This window comes from Rhipicephalus microplus, unplaced genomic scaffold (genome assembly GCF_043290135.1).
Source record: "Rhipicephalus microplus isolate Deutch F79 unplaced genomic scaffold, USDA_Rmic scaffold_20, whole genome shotgun sequence".
NCBI lineage: Eukaryota > Metazoa > Arthropoda > Arachnida > Ixodida > Ixodidae > Rhipicephalus > Rhipicephalus microplus.
This window is the reverse complement of record NW_027464593.1, coordinates 7,974,486-7,998,952: the sequence shown is the minus strand read 5'-3', so window position 1 is coordinate 7,998,952 and position 24,467 is coordinate 7,974,486.

Sequence of the window (24,467 nt, the reverse complement as noted above, 5' to 3'; positions counted from 1 at the left end):
CTATATTTTTTTTCAGCCCAAAATTACGTTTTGTATGTAAAACCATTAGCCTTTTAGTTGAGATCCTGCCGCCCGGTTCTTGGCCGATCCCCCTTTGTGGGTGTGTGCCAGAGTGTCAAGGATCATTATCATCATCATCATCATCATCATCATGAAACGAAAACTCACCTCGTCCTCCTGTTTCATGCAGCCGTGAAGCGTGGAAGCTTGGGCAAGTTGGTAGGACATGACTGAATGCAGGAACATCGCAACCGACAAGTAGTTAGTTTGTAACTACGTAAGCGAACAAACAAGGACAGAAAAGAGCGCAGCGCTCTTTTTTGTCCTTGTTTTTTCGTTTCCGTAGTTACGAAGTAACTACTTGTAGGTTGCGCTGTTCCTGCATTCAGTCATGCAGCCGTGTTTAGCGGCTGTTATGTATCAATATAATATACAATATAACACAATTTTATACATTTCAGCACTGACAATGTAAACCCCTCTGAAACCTGTGTTGTTATAACATGAACGAAAAATCTAAGCTCACAGTGACGGAAAACTGTGACAAATACAACCGAAAAAAAAGGAAGGACGAAAAAGTCTTATATAATACTTGTTTATACCACCCAACCTCTTTTTCTTAAACGAAAAGTGTCTTCCTTATTCACAGAAAGAATGTACAAGCGAATACGCATTGCTTCGGACAGCCCCATTTTCCAGTAAGGCGAGTCATAGATACGTAGTTTTCCGTTTTCTTTTCGACAAGAAAGGTTGCGCAAGAAGGTACTTCTAGAGACACCAGTTTGATAGTGTATAGATAGCGTGATTTCGTATGTGACGCAACCAGAACTAAGTTCGGTTGAAGAGGAAATGGTTCGAGGGACTGTTATGTGGCTCGTTTGCAAGGCGGAAATGTTGTAGGCCCGTGTGCTCAGACTTGGGCGCACGTTAAAGAGTCCTCCACTACGACGTCTCTCACAATCATATAGTGGTTTTGCGACGTTAAAACCTCACATATCAATCAATCATCATGATTGCAGTGATTGTTTTTTTTTCAGGATAACGTGAATATTTGTGGCATTTGCCAGCATTACTGTATACATAGCTCATGCGAAAAAAGAATACTTTATATATATGCGAGGCAGATAGGCTCTTATAAATGAAAAGCCTAATTATTTTAGAAAGGTATTATTTAGATTTCTTCCGTATACCGCACCCACGTAAAACTTTACTGACGGTTAGTTCAGTGTGCTTATTCCAAGACACTTCTTCCTCAAACAAAACACCAAAACTTTTTACAAGTGGAACCATTTCAATAGATGAAGTTTCATAATATATACCAGTCTGAGCGTTCACCTTGCCATTTTTCGGTCCAAACACAACGGCCCTTCTAATAACACTTATTTTTTAAAAATGGTCTGACTCCATAACGATAGTATTGATGATGTGCTACCTTTTTTTTGCACCAAAAGCACCGCGTGTGGTGAAATGTAGTGTAGTGTCATCTGCGTAAGTTAATGCGCACGAATCTAATTTACTTTTGCTCTATTTGGCTTACGCCTACAAAGACTCAGAGCAACGCTCTGTGCAAACCACAGCTTCAGTGTCAGAGAAGCTTCACAATTGTGCTAGATCGTCTTGTTAAGACTGTGAACAGGACGCGAACACCCAAGTTTATTCCAGAACCTGCATGACCACCAGTGATAAGGCTGGAAAGTTCAATGCGTGATATATAAAAGGCGGCAAATCCCAACGAAGATTAGTTTTATCGACAACCGGTGCACAGTACTTTGGTATCAGTGTACAGCGTACATTTCTTGCTGTAATTTTAGCCCCGCCGTGGTGGTCTAGTGGCTAAGGTACTCGGCTGCTGACCCGCAGGTCGCGGGTTCGATTCCCGGCTGCGGCGGCTGCATTTCCGATGGAGGCGGAAATGTTGTAGGCCCGTGTGCTCAGATTTGGGCGCACGTTAAAGAACCCCAGGTGGTCGAAATTTCCGGAGCCCTCCACTACGGCGTCTCTCATAATCATATGGTGGTTTTGGGACGTTAAACCCCACAAATCAATCAATTGCTGTAATTTTAGTTTGCATTAGATGGCTCTAAATTAAGCCAAATAAACATTTTTACCTTAAAACGCGGATGGCTCCCTTCGTCAACGTAACGACAACGTAAAATCCGGCGGAGGTGCTTCGCGATCTATATACCACACGACTGGCTCCTAAGGTGAGCGAAGTCCATATAGTGGGAAAGGCACCGATGTGAGCTATGGCCACCAAGTCAGCCATAGGGAAAAAGTTACCAACGAAGTGCGGGCCCTTAGCTGCCTAAACTCGCAACACCAAGGCCACGAATACGACTGCAGCAACAAAGACAACGTGATGATAGCGGTGCAGTTACCCCAGGAGTAACTGACATTTCATGAATTGCCCCGAAATATTGCTTTAGACATACGAAGGAGTTCCAATTCAACAGCTGTAACACCAACGACAAGCTTCGTCACGTGTTCTTTAACCGGGAAGACGAAGCAAGGACGCGGTTCAGGAAACGGAACTGTAATATATGAAGTTGTGACATATTTCATCGCCCTTTCCCGAAAACTTTCTTGATTGTTGTTAAAAAGCTAAAGAAAGCTGTGACTTCGTTCAAGACTCAGGTGGAACTTCCAAAACAAAAGCTTGACTGTTTTCGCGAAAGCAATGACTAAACTCTTTTGCCCTGTTGAACCCACCATCCACCATAGGAAAAAAGCTGCGCTTCTTAATGCAGGGTTTTTTTTTAATTTTCTAGCATTCTGTTTATTTGTTTGTTTGTTTGACGCTTTTATCCTGGGGCAACCAACCATAGGGGATCGGCTATAAAACGAACGGCGCCTTGCCATTCGAAGGAAATGTCCAGAAATTCGAAATGTTAAGTTTTCAATGATTATGCTTGATTGTGATGTATTTTAGCGAGGAACCTAGCATTAAATTCCTCTAGTCTCCCGAAAGAAATCGCAAACAGTTTCGCAAACGCTCCTGTGGCTAAAAACCAGCAAGGTAAAAAGAAGAACCAGATGGGATAAATTTAATCTCAACTTTCGTAGTGGTTCGTCCAGAAGTTTTTTTTCTGATTGGTGAATAATCTGCATGCTAGAAAGAAAGAAGTGATTGAGAGATTCACCCTCATTAAAATGGAGGCATCAAGGTGACTGTACCAGACCAGACATGTGTAGGTAGAAATTGATTGATTTGTGGGGTTTAACGTCCCGAAACCACCATATGATTATGAGAGACGCATAGTAGGTAGAAATTCAAGTGGGTGATTGATATGATTGATATGTGGGGTTTAACGCCCCAAAACCACCATATGATTATGAGAGACGCCGTAGTGGAGGGCTTCGAAAATGTCGACCACCTGGGGTTCTTTAACGTGCACCGAAATCTGAGCACACGGGCCCACAACATTTCCGCCTCCATCGGAAATGCAGCCGCCACAGCCGTGATTCGAACCCGCGACCTGCAGGTCAGCAGCCGAGTACTTTAACCACTAGACCACCGGAAATTCAAGTGGGGACTCCGCATCGTATATTTCTAACTGCGATCTCGCTCCTTCTAGAGGAACAACATCGATTCTTCCAACAATAATTGAAATAAGGCAACTCAGAAACTGACAACGCAGACTTGGCGAAGTTGTCCGATATGGCAAAGTTTTCAAAACGCACCGCAGTAACAAGCGCCAACGTCGGCAAAATAGACATTATCGGACCATTACATGATAAAAGTGCGAATACATCCGCTTGTTCATTTAGAGGTATACCTTTGCGCCCTGTTATCCACACAAAGCGAATATTACATATATGTCTTGCATTGAGGGATTGAAGTGTTTCTGAAGAACGTGAAACATTTGATGCAGTTAATGAGGAACCGACGGATAGGCTGTCTCCCCGCCACGGTGGTCCAGTGGCTAAGGTACTCCGCTGCTGATTCGCAGGTCGCGGGATCAAATCCTGGCTGCAGCGGCTGCATTTCCGATGGAGGCGGAAATGTTTAGGCCCACCTACTCAGATTTGGGTGCATGGTAAAGAACCCCAGGAGGTCGAAATTTCCGGAGCGCTTCTCTGCGGCGTCTCTCATAATCAAATGGTGGTTTTGGGACGTTAAACCCCACATATCAATCAACGGATAGGCTGTCTGTCAGCATTACGGCTTACGATAATCATAGGCGTAATTTCTGTAGAGCTAATATAATGGCAAGTATTTCTGCATGATAAAGAGGAGTAAAGTCAAGTAAGCTAACTGAAAAAGACCTATCTAAAAATAATGATGCAATTCCCACCCCTGTTTTTTCTTCACAAACTGAAGCGTCAGTTGCTATCATGGTTTGATGAAGTTAAGTAACACTTGTTTGCCAGATGTGATGACGTGAATACTGGCGCGGGGCCGTGACAGTAGAAGAAGGCAGCTAGTAACGATGATTACCGTGTGGCCACAAGCGAAGAACATTTGACTATGATTGTAGAGGAGGACGAGCATGGACCAAGAGAAAAGAAGAGAAGCAGAAGGGGAGCGTGCCCGCGTTGGCTTTAAATTTCCTGGTGCTGCTAGTAGCTCCACAATTTCCTTTTATTACTGCCGAACGATTCAAAGGCCTGTTATTCTTAAAAATCAACGAAACATCGCTCCTACAATCTCTAGAATTTCGGCACTTGCAATTCGCATGGAACACTGCAAAATGCCTTTCCTGTCTATGTGAGGTCATCCTCACACGCTTTCGCTTTAAAGTTCCTCGGTTAAATTTTTATCTCCGCAAATCAGAATTTTTGTTAACTGACCTATGTGCAGTTTGCAATGAACCGGAAACAATAGGTCACTTTCTTCTCACATGCCGCCACGTCACCTCACTGTGCCGAATATTTTTTGAGAGACCGATCGCTATGCTCGGATTGCCAATTATTACATACACTCTTATATCGTTTGGAGCCAGTCAGTTGGGTGCGCGCCGCAGTGCTATTCTGTCAGCACTACATAAATTCATTCAGGCAACCGGAAAGATACGCTGCTAGTGATGATGATTATAATTATGATGACTCCATAGCCATGGCTCGTACCCACTCAGGGGAATCGGCCAAGAATTGAGCACTTATTTCTAGTGGTACTGCCAGATATATTCAATTCTTTGTCCACGTTCTTTATTCTTGCTAATTTGCTCTGTATACTCTGGTTTATCAAATTATGCTGCACTTTTTTCTCGTTTTTTAAAGAAAAGTTATTATTGTTCTTATCTAATTTCTCTTTTTTAGCAAGCGTTGTACAAAAAAATTCCGTTAAAGGTATAGTGTGGCCCGTCCCCCTTGTTGATATGAGTCAAAATCTTCAAGGCGACAAGATAAGAAAACACGGCAGTTCATCATTTCGTCATCATTTCATCGTCATCATTTCAAAGGAACACAATGAAGGTGGCACGCTGGCCGTTTGCCTGAATCTCTGCTTTTGCCTGATTTACGCCGAGATCGTTCCGCCGTTTTGCAAAACCCTTCGCCAGACCGTTCTAGGCCACGCCTTCAAGCTTGCCCGTGCGAAACCTGCCTCGCTGTTTTTGGCTGAGGATTAAGTGGTTTCAACTTTGCTGTCTTAGAGGCCGATTCTCTAGTTTATCTGTTTCTGAGTCTAACCCTATCTATAGTGCTCATGTCGACTACTTCTCTTCGCTAGGCGCGATCTGCCTGGTCAGCGTCCCTGCCGTCTAATGAATTGCCGCTTACTCCTTTTTCCACCGTGGTATCGACAGCATTCCCGTGGCACTGGTTCCTACAAATAGAGGCTTCACCAGACTTACAACCTCTCAGACAGTCTAAAAGGAACTTAAAACAACTTCAAATGATTTTCATACCATCACATATGTGCGCCCATTTGGGCGAGGAGGTATCGTGTGTAGGTCACCGGATCAGACCTGCGTACAGGATCTTCTCAAATGCACCTCGTTTGCTGCTACCCCGGTGAGTGCTTTCATTCCGCTTCGCCTTGCATGTACCAAAAGCCTTGTATGGGGAATCGACTCCAAGCTGAGTCTAGCTGATACCCTAGACAGGCTCTCTGAAAAAAGCATAAATTCGATTTACCGATTTAATCGCCTAGTCGACAAAGAGATGGTACCAACCAAATCTGTCATCGCGACAATTGTGGGCACAAAATGCCCGCCAGAAATAAAATAATAGCCCTTCATCTCTCGAGTAGCGCCCCTTGCTTCTCGTTCGATTCAGTGCAAAACTGCTGGAGATTCGGCCACAGTGTGGGAGGATGTAAATCTAACGTTCATTGTAGCACCTGTGGAGAGAGCCATCCTTCAAGCAAGTGTACCGCAACAGCGGAAAAGTGTTGCCTTTGTGAGGGGGACTCACTGCGCCGACAACTCTGACCAGTCCGCTCGTTTCCAGGAGGTTCAAATGCTATTCTCGAAGGGAAGACATTGACATAGTTAGAGAATGACTTTCGAATACTCTGGCATTACAGTGCGCTACACTTCCAGTATGGACTTGAATCTATCGTAGGCTATTGAAACTGCTGTGGAAAGGCAGTGAGTAAGGCAATGGATAAACTCATATCTAACCTTTCCGAATGTTTGGTGCAAAATTTTTCAAGCCAGTTTGGGCAAAGAGTACAGACTAGTACAGAACCTGCAGTATTGGACATTACCAGCGATACCACTCAGCTACACAATGTAGTGTTGGACGAACTTTCTGCACTTGCAGGCAATTTGATTGATTTGTGGGGTTTCACGTCCCAAAACTGCCATATGATTATGAGAGACGCTGTAGTGGAGGGCTCCGAAAATTTTGACCACCTGGCGTTCTTTAACGTGCACCCAAATCTGAGTACACGGGCTTACAACTTTTCCGCCTCCATCGGAAATGCAGCCGCCACAGCCGGGATTTGATCCCGCGACCTGCGGGTCAGCAGCCGAGTACCTTAGCCACTAGACCACCGTGGCGGGGCGCACCTGCAGGCAAGGCTAAGCAGTCAGGAACACAGGCGCACGTGGACCGACATACGGCTCAGCCGAGCACAAGTGCTGCAACAGATACGGAACTCGATATACGAATTGATAAACGCACTAGGTCCCCTATCTTCACCAATCTCAAGTCCAATCTAGACGGAATGAATCGGATATTTCGTGTGAAGATGCTAATAAGGGCACGACATGCGCCTCTGCGGTGCGCCCAACACTATAGGTCAGTTGAGGGTACTATACAGTGGAACTGCCGTTCTATATTCTCAGCCTCAACCAACTTACAGTACTTTTGCAATAATTTTATTCTTGATATTTTAATTCTCAAAGAAACTTGGCGCACACCAGATAAAAATATTCATCTTGCAGGTTTTTGTTCTTTTCGATTAGATCGCCCATCAAGCGTTGGTGGTTTAATGATCCTTGTATTAAGTAAATTATGCTATAGGCAAAACTATCTTTCAGAATGTTAGACTTGGATTGTGAAATATTAGCATTATACTTGTGTCTCCCCGGATACCACCCTTTTTTAGTTATATATTGTTAGCCTCCGGTGTGCGAAGTTCGCGTTACCTTGACAGTGTTTTGGTAGCATGTTGAAAGGAAATTGTACTCGCAGGAGACATTAGTTCACATCACTTGTCTTGGGGTATAAGGACAGATTCTTGTGGTAGCTTACTGTGGGAATGCACTATCGATCACAACTTCTAGCGTCTCACTAATGCTCATGTAACATTTGTCCGAGGTCAGTTTTGCTCAGTAGTGGATTTAACGTTTTGCTTCGATGCAATCAATCAAGGTTTTGTCTTGGGCTTTTCTGGATTCAGCAACTAGCAGCGACTATCTTCCTGTAGTTTTTGACATTACTTGTCCAACCATAACTTTAGATCAGCCAAAAACAGAAAATTTCAAGCCACCTTCCGTTCTGCCATTTCTAAGCTTAGAAATTCCAGTACTAAGAAGATCGCATCTACGATTGGTTTAACGCTGGGGGGATCTAGAAAAAATTAACATTTTTTATTCAGTGGAATAAACAATCCTCCTTTCGTTGGTGCAACAATGAGTGTACGTGCGATTATTGAAGACGGAAAACCGCTTGGAAAAAATCTCTTCACAATCAAGGCCCAACAAACTGGAAGGACTGTCAATTCCTCGCAAGCGTATTTAGGCGTACAGTGAACCGCGCGAAAGAAGAATACGACCGCAAACATTTCGATTATCTTTCTAAGTAAAAAAATAGGCGTGCTTTGTTCGCTTATGTTCGGAAAAGAAAAATACTGCCAGCACCTTTAACGTTGCAGTCATGTGTCTTGACGACGCGAAAAACGATCACCTCTCTAGAATACATAGCGCAAGGTTTAGAAAGCCGATTGACTGCTAAACTTTCGGCTATTCAGCCCAAGCTGGAAACTTGCATGAATTTTCAGAAGTTTTTTTGGCTGAATAGAGTCAGACAGTGTTATAATTACCGAGGACAGCTCGCGGACCAGATGGAATTATGAACTCTATGTTCAAATGTTTACTCCAGGAATCGCCTAATCTTTTGCTAGAACTAGTGAATTATGCCTTAGGAATACCTCCAGAATGAAAATTTCCCAGAATTATATTATTGCTCAAAAACGAAAATAAAGCATACATTTTGGAGAACATAAGGCCAATCGCAATAATATCGAACTTAGTGAAATTGGTTGAGAGAATCATCAATATACGAACTTATTACCGTGAGGTCAATTCTAAGCTCCTTTCAAATTGGGTTCAGGGCTGGTTGTTCAATTTGGGATGCCCATGTTGATTTAGAAAGTCAGCTTCAATTAGCTCGACTACATAAAAATACGCAGCTTTAGTTACCTTAGACATCGCTAAAGCATATGAGACCTCGGAGCACTATTTTTGATAGATCAATTAGAATACCGTAATTTCCATCATACATAGCAGCGTGGGTTCACAATTTTTTTTTTGCAGACAGAAAGTTTTATTGCTTTAAAGATGGGTTATCATCATCTACTCATACCAAACGAGCGGAGTACCGCAAGGTGCTATTTAATTCACTATTGAGCACCATTCACCGTAAACAGGATATAACAACTAATGTTTATGCAGACGATATCGCATTTTTTGCAATGACAGATAACATTCAGACTTTATAAGAACCGCTGCAGACTTACCTTAATATATTGGAAAGCTGGCTCGATGGCAGCTGCTTTCTACTTAATCTGAGTGAATGTGCCCTTCTTGTTTTCCCGCTGCAGTACCCTGTGCACAGCTCTCTGTCTTACCATCGTGAGGATATACCATAGATGAAATTCGTTAAATACCTCGGAGTAATTTATAACACATTGCTTAACTGGCGGCCTCGTATCGAATATGTCGCCAGAAAAGGTGTGTGAGCCATTGGCATATTACGTAGGCTAAGCAGCTATATACCGCATAGGTATGAGAAGAGACACATTGGTAATGATATATCACTTGTACGTTCGTCCCGTTTTGGAATTTGGTTGTGTACTTTTCTTTGGAGTTCCAGCTTACAAGTTGTGGCCTCTAATTCTTCTGGAAAGAGAAGCTTTGCGCATATGCCTTGGCCTGCACAAAACAGTTCCTAACATTGTGCTGTATCTTGAATCGAGGGTCCCTCCACTTTCTTTTAACATTTGCCTTCTAACTGTTTAGACATTCTTAAGAATCTATGAATCACCATTACGACATTCAGAAACAGTCTTTATTTCCACCCCGGAATCATTTTTTGGTGCTAGAAGGCCGCGAGTTCGCACCCCAGAAATTAAATTTGTGCAAAATTTACTGGAGCCTCCAAACGTACGTATATACAATATCATGCCGAGTTGTGATAATTCTTAACCTGTGAAAATTCAATTTGACATTTTTCCTAATAATGCCAAATTACTTCCCAATAATATTTTGGATGGTTTATTACAAGATCACCTGCGCAGTATTACAATGAACATTACTATTGCTACAGACGCATCGCAATATGACGAAAAGTCAGGAATTGGTATTTTCAGCCTGATTTTAGATTTGATTTATTTCCTTTGACTATTCGATTTAATACACGTTTTCGTGGCTGAATTTCTGGCCGTAGTGCTCGCCTTCCGCAAATTAGATACAGCAGTTACATCAGCTGTCATAATAACAGATTCCCAACCTCTCTGTGCGGCACTTCTTGTTGGTGCTGATAATCAAGTAACAAAGGCGTTCCGGGCACTAGTGTCTGCGCATTTGAGAAAAGTCCGATTAGTTTGGGTGCCTTGACTAAAGTTTATTTCTAAACGAAATAGCCGATTCCTTAGCTAAGTCGTCAATTAGCGAACCGATTCTACCGCAGTGTTTCTCATCCGCTTATGTGACTGCTGCTCGATTCGGCAGACGTACACTTATGGAAGTCTTTAGAGGTACAGCACTAAAAACTCTACAGAATATCGCTATTTATTATATCCCTGGTGAAGAGACGTTTGCCACACACGTGAACAAGAAGCAGCTATCACAAGGCTGCGTTGCCTGGTACCAAATCTAAGTTTCTATAAACACAGGTCGGCTCAGGCACCTTCGCCACTGTGCGCGTTCTGTGATGAACTGGAAACAATAGATAATTTCTTTTTGACCTGCAGGCGGTTTAACACATTACGGAAAACCCTTTTAGCAATACTTTTACGGTGGTATAGGTATGGACTTTTCTGTGCCTGTGATTTTGTCTTTTGGTGCTTCTATTTCTGAGTTCTCTTATGCGACAGTATGCGCGGCCGTCCGGGAATATATAGATGAAACTAATAAGTTGACTAATCAAACTGTTTTATTATCCTAACTTGTCAACAAAATTATATACCTATAAAAATCAGATTATTGCTCTATTCTGAGAATAAAATTATTTATGTAAACAATTGTGGACATTACATTAAGCTCCACACTTTCCTAGGCTGTCGGTAATCTTTATACTATACCTCCAATATTTCAAATCTGATCGGTAATTTTTTAAACAACTCAATTCTGGGTCATTATTCTACAGTTGGTATGCGCCACGATAAATAAGTGAACAACAACAACAATCGTCGAGGTCCTCGGTGCAGCAGTGGTCTGCTGTTCGAGCGATCTGGTGCGAATGTTCTGGCGGCACCGAAATTCTGTCCTTGGTTCCTTGGCGTGCCAGAGGCCTGCTGCCATAGCGGGCTGGTATCTGGTCTGGTCTGGTTCTATCCATGATATTTGCACGATGTTAGCATGGCAACTGGTAACTCATCAATAGAGTTTCCTGAAAGACTGAATCATATTTGGCAGATGTTTAATTAGGTTAGGGATACTGCTCCGAATTTCAGCAGCTACAAAATGTATTGTTGGCGGCCATAGATATTGTGTACTATTGGCAGATAAAGGTTGTTCGGCCTGCCCAGTGTGACCTCTGGATCTTAATGAAATTAATGCGTTATTTTTATTTAATATTTTGTGTACTAATACAGTTCTTTTGAATTGACTAACTATATTGAAAGAAATTATGTTCAGATTTCAAAAAAGTTTAGCCGAAGCATTCTTTGGTGCTGACACACTTGTTCGTAAAGCTCTTTTTTTGTAACATCGCTTTGACTGAGCAATAAGAGGCATATGTGTAGCTCCATGATTCAATGCAATAAGTTAGCTGAGACTAGAAGACGTTGAAGTATTAAATTCGGAGTATGTGTGTGCTAAAATATTTTGTAGCCTCAAATACTGTAAAGCATCCTAAGCTTAGTTTTCTGCACCAATTGTTCATATGCATTGTCCAGTGAAATGAAGGGTTCAATGTTTCACCGAGGTAGATATATGCGTTCACTTTATCAATGGGAGTTTTCCCAATAATTATACAACGTGTTTGAGATACACTTTGCTTCCGAAGCTTTCTGAAGCTGTATAGTTTCTGAAAAAAAGGTAATCGCCTCGCACATTTGCACCTATATTGAAACAATTTATGTGTTCAAGTAGCTTACGTGATACTGATGTAAGCGATATTGGGTGATTGTTGCGATATTGGGTGATCTCTCTAGCTCCAAACCTTTAATTCCTATTCCTTTTAATTCCTCCTTACCCCCATTCCACGTGAGCTACCGTTGATGTATCTTTCCCCTGGGAAACAGTTACGGGCCAACTTTTATCTTTTTTTTTCATTTAACAATCACCTCCCGTCATAAATGGTTCTTTACGTATCTAACACAATGGCGGATCGCCACCAAACAAAAGGTGTGAGTGCGCAGTGTGTATATATATATTATTCTTAATTCTTAATCTGGTTAGTGTGTCTTCTGTGTGGCGTGACCTCGATACTGGTGGCCAATTCTCAAGATGTGGTTTTAAAGATTAAGTTTATTCTGCGTTTGCCTGCCCCGTATTTTCTACAAATTATCCCTGAGTTTTCATCTTCTGTAGGGTTTCAGGTTAGGTCCGTGGATTGGTATTGATGGGTTGACAGCGAGGCCATTGGCTGAAGCAGCCAGCTAGTCCGCAAAAACGATTGCTTATATCTTATTGTACCCTGGCACCCAGCAGAAGACATGCTGTTTGGATGTGTACACTGTGCATAAAATTTAGCTGACCAAGACTATGGTGGGCTTTTGTGTTTTAAGGGTTTTTGGGGCTTTTACCACGCTTAAAGAATCTGCGTGTATCACGAACCTTTGCAGTTTTATCTCTTTGACTTATTTCACGACTGCCACTATTGTATAGGCTTTTCCTGTGAAAATACTTGTATCAGGATGAAGAACGCCGGCCTCTAAAAAGGTTTGGCGTACCGCTAAATTTGACACAGAACTGTTGGACTCCGAGGCTTCTATGAAGAACTCAGGGCATGTGTATTTCTTTTGCAGTTTCAGGAAGTATGTATAGATGCGTGCAAGTGGCACGTGCTTTGTGAGTTCCACAAAGGAAACACAAAAGACTGGCACTATTACAGCGGCAGATACATCGCAAGAGCCATCAAACTGCGATCGAGGAGAGGCACACCTGTATCCTTGGCGAGGCCTCTCATACGGAGTGAGTAGTGCTGCCTCAAGGAAGGATGGTTCTGGAACAAGCCAGAATTGCCCCATTGCGAGAACAGCGTGATGCCAGCACGTTTTTTTGGCGCTGGTACACGCTGGAGACACTGGTACACGCTTGCGATCACTGGCACTTCGCTGGGCGCACTGGGAAAAAGCTGTGTCACACTGGTAGGGGCGCTGGCTCAACCGCTGTGATGCTGCATGGTGCGCACTGCAAAGCGCTGGATTTTTCACTGGCGAGCGTTGGTGACTACTGGAGCACGCACTGTTTCTACCAGCGCAGCGTGCATGTTATTGTAGCGTGTGCCGTGGTATGTTGCGGTGTCGTTGAATATAAAACGCTTGATTACACGGCACACAGAGATGCATCCTAACAGATACCGAGCATACGTTATTTTTGCGGCGCACGTACGTATCGCATCAATTATAATGCACTTTTTGCCATACACTGCCGCGTAAACCGGCCATATTCGCATCATCCGTGTATTGCTGTAACAATTCAAAGTTGCAGTGTTTGTGAGCTTGGAGCTGCATGCCACTCCTAACAAAAACAGGAAATTGTTTTTGCCGCAAAGTCGACGAAACCTAAATGAGCTCCCTCGATCGCTTTGCGAGGTTTCCGAGCGGAGGCGAGAAAAAAAGCTTTCGTTTGATTCCGCCACACCGCATAATTGTAAGTCTGGCCTCGCTTATCCTTCTACTTACTTCAGGTAAGAGTGGGAAATGTTCCGAAGCTCAAATGCAAAATCTCCAACCCTCCTAACTCACCGCGTCGAGAGCAGTGTTACCCAGTGCCCGGCCAAGCGAGCATTAAACCTGTCGCGCCGGCCACGTTGGTATATATGCTAGCGGTGCTTCTTGCGTCGTGTACACACAACTTTAAAGTGTGAGAATAACTGTCAAGTATAGTTTAGACATCCATGAACCTTAATCAACAATTTTGTCCTGTATCGATGTTCACACAAGGAGCGCTGACGATCGAACTTCGCTCTTTCAGCTACGCCGGCTGTCACCGAAAGCTGCCGGCTGCACTTAGCCGGTACTTCTCCAACTGATATGTAACAACACGTAATTTTCATTTGGTAATTTGGTAGGCCTTCGTGGACTGACTGCCTGGCCTACGTTTTCAGCGGATTGCATTGGTATTTCTATGGGTGTTTTTTTTAATGTTGATATTCATATAACTTATATATCTGTACACTGGCACACCCGCTGTACACTGCCAGCAGAGGCTAGAAAAATTGACAGCAGATCCACGAGGTCAATGATGATGAGATTGGGCGAAGCTCCTGGAAGTAATACCGTGAAATTTTCTTCCATAAATTTGCCTGGTGATATGCGCGCTTCCTCGCCTGCTTCCCATTGTCGAACGTTTTCAAGATCTGGGGCCGAATTCACAAAGCTTTCTCTTTGGCTACGCATTTTCTTAGCCAAAAGTTCTCTTATCTGGAGGGATTACTATAGCGCGGGTATGAATTTAACTTATTCGGCACTTAAGAGGGCAAGGAGGACACACGATAGCCGATGAAACGACAAGGAAAGAAAGAAGTGTGTGCCGATAATATCAAGGTAGCACGCAAAGCGTCTAGCATCGAGAGTATACGATGATAGCCAATGATTTGCTGCATCTAAGTTTCAGTTCCGCGAGCGTCTGCTACAGCGCTTACGGGATGCCGCGTACGTTGTAATAGACGTTTTGGTGGGCTGTGCAAAGCCAAGCACTCGCATTTATTTAACGACTGTAGCTAAAAAAATAATTGCTCGATGGCCTTAAGCCACCGAGCAATCCATGCACTATCTCGCCAAGTACAAGTAAACAACACTCCAGACCACATAAATAAAACCACACATAAATCGATGCATGCAATGTTTGAAAGTGTGCCTCGAATGTCTTCCCCTATTTAACGCGACCAGTTACCTTACATTTCATTGAAGCTGCGCTGCTACTTAACTAATTCGGTGCGATCTAGCACGGTATAGTGGTGAACGTAAGGGTGTTTTGTACCTATAGTCAAAGGTAGCCTTTGTTACAATATTCTTATTACAAGACACATGAGCGACTTTGGTGCCTGCAGACGAATTGTGCGGAAATAGATAACAGCAGTAATCAAATGAAATTGTGAGCGCAATTTCGCTGGTTCCATGCACCGCAGCGTTTTTATAAAGCCGGAATGCGAGAACGTGCATACTCTCACGCTTAGGTATGTGTCTAAGTAAAATGAGGGAGACTCGTCGGGAGGTGTCTCAGTGCTAATGCTTTTCACAAAACACGGTGCAAATATTTCGCCCAGCGTTGTTTGAGTGCGCAAACGAAGCAAGGGACGTGTATACGAGTCTTGAGGTCGAGAGACGTTATCACACGTGCGAAAAGGATGAAAAGAGAGAGAGAGACTCTCGTTTCGGCTTCGCGAAAGCTTGAAATTGATAGATAATAAAGACAATTTTCTGGCCCAGCAGACGTCAGGGAATGTCTCCGCAAAGCAGGGTCAGATGCTCGGAGAGCATAAAAAAGCGGAGTACGCGTTATATGGGAGTGACAGCCACTCAGAAACCGAGATGATGTGTGACTGTCCTTAGGTGTGAGAATCAATGCTAATTAAGAGAGTTGAGTTAATGAGCCAAAACTTTCCTAAATAACGATAATGGAAGCAAACTTAGCATTCATCTAGTGAAAGTGACACTAGTGACAGTGAACTCATAATAGTTGATTAGCGTTGTCACAGGCCGATATATATTTTTATTTTCTTATCTATATTTCGCAAATTATGAGAAGGTAGCGTACGTTAGAGCCGGCTATCCCAACGTAATGACAGTAATGTACAAGAATAAATAGCGCACGGTTATACAGTCACACGTGGCGGTTTCTATCTTCTAGTAACCTTGGGAAAACGCATTCTAACTATTTTTTCTATTTTTGACAAAGTTTCACGGGACGTTTTTGCATTTGGCTTCATTCGAAGGAATGACGATATATCAGCAATAGGGCGAATGCAAGCACTGCTGCAGTGGACGAGCGGTTACAGCGCTCACCTACAATCTAGGAGGTACTTGGTTCGATTCGCAGAATCACTGAGCACTTTTTTTTTCAAGAGGTTGCCCGGCCTGACATTATGCGTGGTGGCGGGTACTAGTTTTTTGAGAAGTAGGCTTTCGCACTTGCTTCTTTCACTCCCCTTTTGACCCAAAAGCGCTGTACTGTGCTCCTTCAAAAATTAAACAATTGAGGGTTCATAATTTTCTCCTCCATCCTCTCTTATCGCAAAAGTGTCCAGTGCTGAAATACCAATATCATACCTGGTATATTACTTTTCACGTCTTTGGATATTCGACCAGCAATCAGTCTTCACGGTGTTTTGAAGAAAATCTACATATGCAGTGAGCTAACTGCTTGCAGCCAAGTTGACTGCCTTTGTAGGGACACGCTTTCGTGCTAATTTGGTGGGCATCATCACATGCAGCAAGATCAAAGAGCACGGACAGTTAGAGCTGACGCAAACAGAGTGATTAGTTTGTGTCTTCTCTCCCGCTATTTGCCATGCTGCACGCTTCAGTGTAATGTCGCTGTCAATGGTTAAAATGAACTATAGCAGGTAATCGAGTTCTGCTGAGAGGGTCCCCTATTGTCCAGAATGGAACAGAACAATGACAATTTGATTTGTGTGATAAAGAGATACCCTGCTTTTGGTTACTAGAATAAATTTCTAAACTGAAGTTTATTTTTTATTAACAACAGTTCCAGTGCAGATGAAAGGTGCATGGACAAAATTCGTGTATTCAGCTTGACTAGGTTTGTGACCTTAATTGTAATTGCGAACCGGTATCACAGTATGCATAAATATCACACACATATACAACCACGGGTGATAGCTTGCTTATTCTGATTAAAATTGAAAGGTTGAAATCGACATATTCAACCAACGCAATGTGTACGAGATATGCCATGTAGAGTAGCTATGCTCGAAACTAATCTTCGCAGGTTCGTTCGATTTACCCAATTTCTTTCCCATGACTGTAGGTTGGGAAATGAAACTTCTTCGAACACACATATTCTGTGTAAGGTTACATTTATTTTTATGCAGTACAAAACAAATTGAAATGTATAATGGCTCAAAAGAGAAATAACTAGAAACAAATTCAGCCAAATCATTACCAAACTTACTCACCAATGATAAACGGATTCTCATTTAAAAGATACATACATACATACATACATACATACATACATACATACATACATACATACATACATACATACATACATACATACATACATACATACGTACGTACGTACGTACATACATACATACATACATACATACATACATGTATACATACATACATACATACATACATACATACATACATACATACATACATACATACATACATACAGACACACACACACGTACGTACATACATACATACATACATACATACATACATACATACATACATACATACATACATACATACACGCACACACACACATATACATATGTACACCCATACATACATACATACACACACTCATGTGTAAATATTAAAATGAATGGCTATAAAACAACAATTCTAATACACTCATTTTGAATATACTACAGAAAGTAACTTACGAGAGATATCCACCGGCACTGTTATGTCTGAACACGGTGTTTCTCGAATTATCTCGCAAAAGCTTGATGCATAGTTTTCTGCTGCTGCCCAGTGACAAGCAGTTTTTATAAAAAACACAAGAATAAAGCCCTTGACAATGTCATGCTAAAGAAAAGGGCTTTGCATTAATATTTTGTACATGTCTGCAATATCACTCTGTTTATTTACGTAGCTTGGCTCATTCACAACCCACTAACAAAGCATGTTAGGACACTTGGGCTGAAAGTTGGCACAGCACGAGTAAATTCTAGACAAAACATGAATAATACAATTATAAGCTACTAAGCTCCTTGGTGCAAACAGTGTTTATATTGACAGCTATAGGTGCCATTTCGTTTCCCCAAAACACTTCTCAAAAGTAGAATCAACTTTATTTAGCTAAAAGTTTCTATTCTGGCGCGTCGTGGTGGCTCAACGGTGGAAGCGACTCTTTCGGCCAAGAAAACAAAGACCAATCATTTTTCCAGTTCGTGAATTCACCCCATGCTAACATTGAGGCAGCTGGTAAGAGTGCTTTTGGAGAGAGGAAACCACCCCATTCCCACCAGTTGTGGCCTTGGGTAGCTACTTCACTTGGACAAAAATGATGAAAAACACTCCTCAAGAAGACTTCAAAGTTTGCACATCAACACAGTTCCCATACAGCTGTCTATTAGTCTGCTTGAAAAATATTCAGTTTACTGGTGGGCAAAGACTGTACACTATGTGAGGTGATGCTCCAGTGCACTGCATGTATGTCTTGCTGCTGGCCTCAACTGCGATGTTGCTCAGCACATATGTGTAAAATAACAACTAATACTATGCCACTGCAAAGTAATTATGTGTCATTTGCATGAAACAGGGACCACAATAAAAGAACATAACAACATTTGCCTTCACAAAGTTCAAAAAATGTAAATAAATTTCCGCAGAGTTTTCACAGTTCATCTGAGGATAGTAATATTGATTGTAAACACATTCTTACTTCCACTAACAAACTATTTTTAGATGCCAGATTCAATATTAGAGTATACCAGCACTTTTGTAGGGCTAAACAATTTTACAGGCACCTAGAAAAACACAAGTGAATGCATAGTATAGCTACATATAAAAATAAGTACTTTTATTTCTAGTCTGAGTAGAGCTGCATAGATGATAAGTCACTTGCATTACATTATGAACAAATCTATCCGAGCAAAGTATACATTTAAAAAGTTACACTTACACAGTAGATAAGTAGGCTGTTGAAGGACGGACAGGCAGTGGGATAATACCCAAGCACTAAAATCTTCTGTTAAGATATACTAGGAGTAGTGATGATCTACTTCCTTCCAAATAAAATAATCCACATAGATTCACTTCCCAGAGCTTATACACTCATGGCATCATTGGTGCTATACAAATGAGTGTACACTGAAGGATTACATCGACTAAGTACATGATTACTGCATCCATGGCTTTACTTCTTGTACTACAAAGAATGCAGACACAGTTGCCATTGGCGACCATGGATGCTGTGATTTCTGGCATGTAAATGTAGAGGCACGCAGGCACTTAACACACATGTTAAAAACTTCAGCTCAAAAATATTTGCCCACTAACACTACAGCAGCCTTTAAATTAGTGTCATAGTTTGGTATCTTCCATGCAAAATTTAAATAATTTTGAATGCAAGCAATTGAACTGCTGAATAATGCACTGCTAGAAGTTAAGCAGCAGCTGCTCCTGACATCACAAAGTGCTCTTTCTGCTGTTGTAAACTTTGAGCAGGAGAACAGTCACTGGCAGTCCCTTTATACTTGTTGGTCTTCTGTGCTCTGTTCTTGATACACTGTACATGACCGTGGAGCACCAAACCCCTTGTTACTGCTGGAACTTAGAAAAATACAGATCATTGTTACAACCATGCTACATGCAAGAGTGTATAGTTGTCAATTATGTGCTCATATTTACAGATATTGTTGTATTTTCAGAAGCCAATGACAAGCCTCAACACACACACACACAAACAGTGAAGACTGAAAATATATTTAATATGATACAAGAGCAAAACTACAATGTTATAGATGAAGGCATGAAACTTCTGCCAGACATAAAAAGCCAATAAAGTTTCTTCTATTTTGACTTTTACACTAGGTGCGAGAAGCAGACCGCAAATAAGTTCACTAAGAAATACAAGTTAGACTGCATTACAACGCAACAGCCAATGTTCCTAACTTTAAGGCTGTCTAACATAGCCAGCTCACCGTACTGCGTATAGGAGCAAATGGGCAGTCTAGAAGACACAAAGAACTTGTGGATTATGAGTGTGCTTGTTGCTGACATCTATTATTCTAAATGAAGAAAACCTTTCAAAAATGCACTTCATCAGGGGAAATAATCATACGCAACAAACACAACGGGCTCCTACAGGTGCCACCAACACTCACCATTATTGTTGATACCAGTGTCTTGCCGGATGGATATGCTGCGTCCTGCACAGTACACCAAAGGAGCGCTCCATGACTTGGATTGCATGTGTGCTAGCTGCATCGCTCTGCTGCTGAAATAGGCTAGCCACAGACAGAGAAATGAGAAGCCATGGCTTTGAAACACACTGAACGTCACCTTTAGAGATCAACAATGCATACTTAGGTCAGGTACAATTTGTAGAAAAATATATATCACTATCCAATCGTGGTGAACATGTTCGGCTGAAACATAAGCAACAGCACTGAGAGAGAAAAAGCTGCATTAGGTAAAAGATGCAGTTACTGGCCCTATGTCATCTGAAGCTTCTTCAATAGGTCTTTCTCCTTACAAGTTGTGAACAGCCAGGCAATTTTCACCCACTTGCTATTTCCTTCCAGAGCACTTGATCCACAGAGGGAGTCACAAGCTCGAGAGCTCAATAAGGAATCAAAGTATTTGTGCTCGTTTCAAAGCACAAACTTTTGAGCCTCAGATTATTGGAGTTTCATTCATAAGCTGCAGGCTTTCAGCTTTCAACATTCTCAATTATCTTGCAATTTAGTTCTATAAATGTTGAATAAGAATTATGTGTAAGAATATTACAGGTATCCACTGAAAGCAACCATGCTTAGGTTTTCAATTTGTGCACAGTAAGTGGTGTTCACATAATCGTATGTATTAAAGAAAAACTAACCTTGCAGCCAGCCGTTAGGCAGTTTTGTGCGCTCGAAGCTCCCAAGCAGATCGCAGTCCTTTTAGATGAGGCTGCCATGCATGCTTCCACGCCCCATCCGCTGAATGATAACAGTCCCAGCAGTGACATAGGCTTGCATAGTTAGGGAGAACGCGTCCTTCCTATTTTTGTACAGGTGCTCCAAGTAATGATGAGGATTGATGTGCCAGAATGTTCAACCGATGAATCACAGGACCTTAACAAACCAATCTCTGCGATCTGTGAAGAGCCAAAAATGAGATATTTAAAAACAATCATTAAAGCACTCACTTCTAATACTTATTTGAGGAAGCTATCACTTCGTTAATGTGACCAAAATCTGCTATAATCACTTTGAAATAAACTGAAGCCTCATGTAAAATTTACGTACCGCAATATATATGTCCTACTGAAGTATAGTACTAGCACAGTGGTAATCGTCTATAGAACTAATTTTCCAAAATAACATAAATTTTTAAGTGCAACCTGGCTTCTGAAAAATAAATTCACATTAACTTTCCAACTATCAAACGTGGTCAATCGATAGGCCCAACCTCATAATCAAACAAGAGCTCACTTGTATCAAATCACAAAAAACTTTTTATGTGTTTGCTCCATAATATATGTATGTATATAACAGTAGTAGTATATTTTTCATGCTTCAACTTACCATAGAGAAACATTACATCTGATGGGCTTAAAAACTTGCACACGTTATAGAACTGCGTGAATTATAGTACTGGTGAAATTTAGTTCTGCAAGGTGAACTCACCGATGGCAGCATTTAGTAGCCGTCGGTGTCATGAGGAACCAAGTACGGCCAACAGGCAAAGGGCATCTGCAGACTGGAAGCTGCCAATGACAGCAATGAAGGGCTGGCCAGGCGTGCACGTCCATTGATAAAGTGTAAGAACTGGCCATGACCGGCTGTTTTCAAGGCTCTAGTGCCGTGAAAAACGATGGCCAGACGAATTCAGAAACCTGTAGTTGGGCGATATTGGCCTACAACTTCATCCAAAGCAAGGCACCAGTGAAATCTTTGCTTTTTCTGGGGGCCGAAGGGAAGCTGGACGTTCACGGGCTCTCGCTGCCACATAGAACTCTCAAGTTGTTACCGAAGAACAGTCTAGGCGCGCTTCCAAAGTAACACGATCCACAACAGAATGTAGCATCTCGCAGTTTTGGTTGATCACATCACAGCGCTAGGACTATGGTTATCACAAAAAGAAGAAGTGACGACTTAATAAACAAAAGCGCCAAGCTGCCCCACCACAACTTCGCCGGGCAAAACAGTTATCAACGCTGTCTTTCAATTTTCGGTCACACTAGCACAGCTTGTTCACAAGTCTTGGAACGTCAACACAGCACCACCGAACAGTACATTGCTCTCAAGTAAATAGAAGCGTACGGGCTAACTAGTGGCGAAGCAAGAACCGAGCGCGTAGTTCATACGTTTCCGTACGTACTTGGGGTCACTCAAGTAACGTGTCAAAACGCTGTCAATCCGAAATGTCGCACAGCACCCAACTGAGAGACTGGAAAGTCAAGCGAACGAACTGTTACCGGCACACAAACACACTATCAGGCTTCTCGAGTCCTAGTTGCCGTCGATACATCGACGCCGATCCCCGCTTGATAACCACACCGACGCACAGGCTTCGCTGCGCTTCACCGTACACCATTGCACTGCCACAGCTTTCCGCACTGCTCACACGCACTGAAAGAGCTGCTGTAATCTCAACACATCCGGTCAAACGCTGAAGTAACTCGTGCGAGAAGCATTTGCTGAAAGTCGCACCGACCGATATGCTGTTTACGACGCCATGTTGTTTTCGACAACTGCACCGCACGTAAGAGAGCTCTTAGAAAGTACTTGCACTATTTTCACGGCGTGAAAAAAATTTCTCTTATGTGCGAGGGGGGTGATATTGCGAACAGGACAGGCGTGCCAGATGAAAGAAGTGTTTTGGCAACGTCACGGAGTGAGCTGATGTAGAGGGTATTGCTTCACAACCAATAACAAGCTGTGCCTGTCGGCCAAGCCGTCGTCTGCTCGCGTTTGTCGTCTGCTTCGATCAGAGCATGCGACAGGGGATTCGCCTTCGCAACGCTATTATTCTCAGGTCAAGTGGACGCTACGTCGCACAAAATACATGTCAGTGGCTCGCTCTACCTTTGAATGATGTTCGTGCGCCAAGTTAAATGACTGGTAATTGACGCAGGGATGAATTCAGCCAAGGTTTGCTCCAGAATCGTGAAGGTTTGCATATTTTCGGTGTCATACAAAGTTACTAGGGTCATTTCATTCCGATTGCTTGCCATAATATCACGGTCCATATCGGTGTCTGAACAGTGAAGGTGAAGATGCATGATTTGTTTGTAGTTCCATGCGTAATCACGCGCACCCCTAATACGCTTTGGTTTACAAAGTACGCTTTGTTCCACATCGTCCCAAAGTGTATCGACAGCTGTATTTCAGAGATCGCAACCATTGGACAGTTAGAGCCGATGAACGTGCACTAGAGCACAAACTTTAGGAACCACTCACTGGAAACTTTCTCTCATTTTTATTTCCAATAGCTCGCAAAGAATGTGCTCCCATTAACCTCTTTGGTGGTAATTTCCACCAATGAGGCAAGGATCTCGAGTCGCACTTTTAATTGGATGAGATGGGGCGCAACACAACAACATAACAAATAAGGTTGATCTTATGTCTTGTCGCGTTCGAATGCACCGACCATTCACGTATCACATTGGTTTTCATCCAACCACAAATCTTTACATGCGTACGTAGTTTTATGCCATTGACGCCCAATAGAATTCTTCAATTACTGCGACTTCGAACTTATTGAACGGTGGTGGTTGTCAACACCATCCACTGCGTACAAGAGAAACAACACGCGAAACTCAAAGTGCCGAAAGAGATAAAAGCGCACCAGCAGTCATCAGGCAGCCCTTAATGGGCGTGAATTAACTCAAAACCAGCCAGGGCACCAAAGTATACCGCTGTGGCAGCAGGTTCTAAGTAGCCACATTGTTCCTAAGAGTGGTCCGGACCACTCTTGGGATTTTCTCTCAGCCATGCTGTTTTTACGCACAATTTCGCTTCGTGAATCCACTTACGAGCACTTTTCGGTGACGTAAGCAAATATAGCAACTGCATCACCATCGCTGACATGTTCCCGGGCAGTCACAGCGCGCTTTATTTGCAGCGGCCGATGTGACAACTATGGCCTCTTACGACGTTTTTTCGTTTCGTGAATCAACTTACGCAACAAAATTTCTCTTGCGCAAAAATGTTTTCGTAAGTGAGCTTTGTGAATCCGGGCCCTGCTTCGTGACGTTGACATGCTGCCTCGGCCTCTCGTTCTCGTACGGAATGATCTTGCCGACGCTGGCATGCCGTTGCAGCTTATTGTTCACGTACGGCGGGATCTTGCTGACGCTGGCTTGTAGATGTGGCTTCTTGTTCCCGTACAGCAGGATCTTTGCGGCGACATCGCGCAGCTTCCGGCGCGCTTCCCCCTCGCGTGCTCTCACTTCAGGGTCTGGTCTGCGAGCGCGCGCCGCTGCTGCCCCGCGCGCCCGCCTTTCGGCATCCTTATCCATACGAGCACACTCCGACGGCAACGAGCATTGGCAATTACAAACCTGAATTGATATGGTTTTGATTATATAACCATTGCTTTAGAAAAC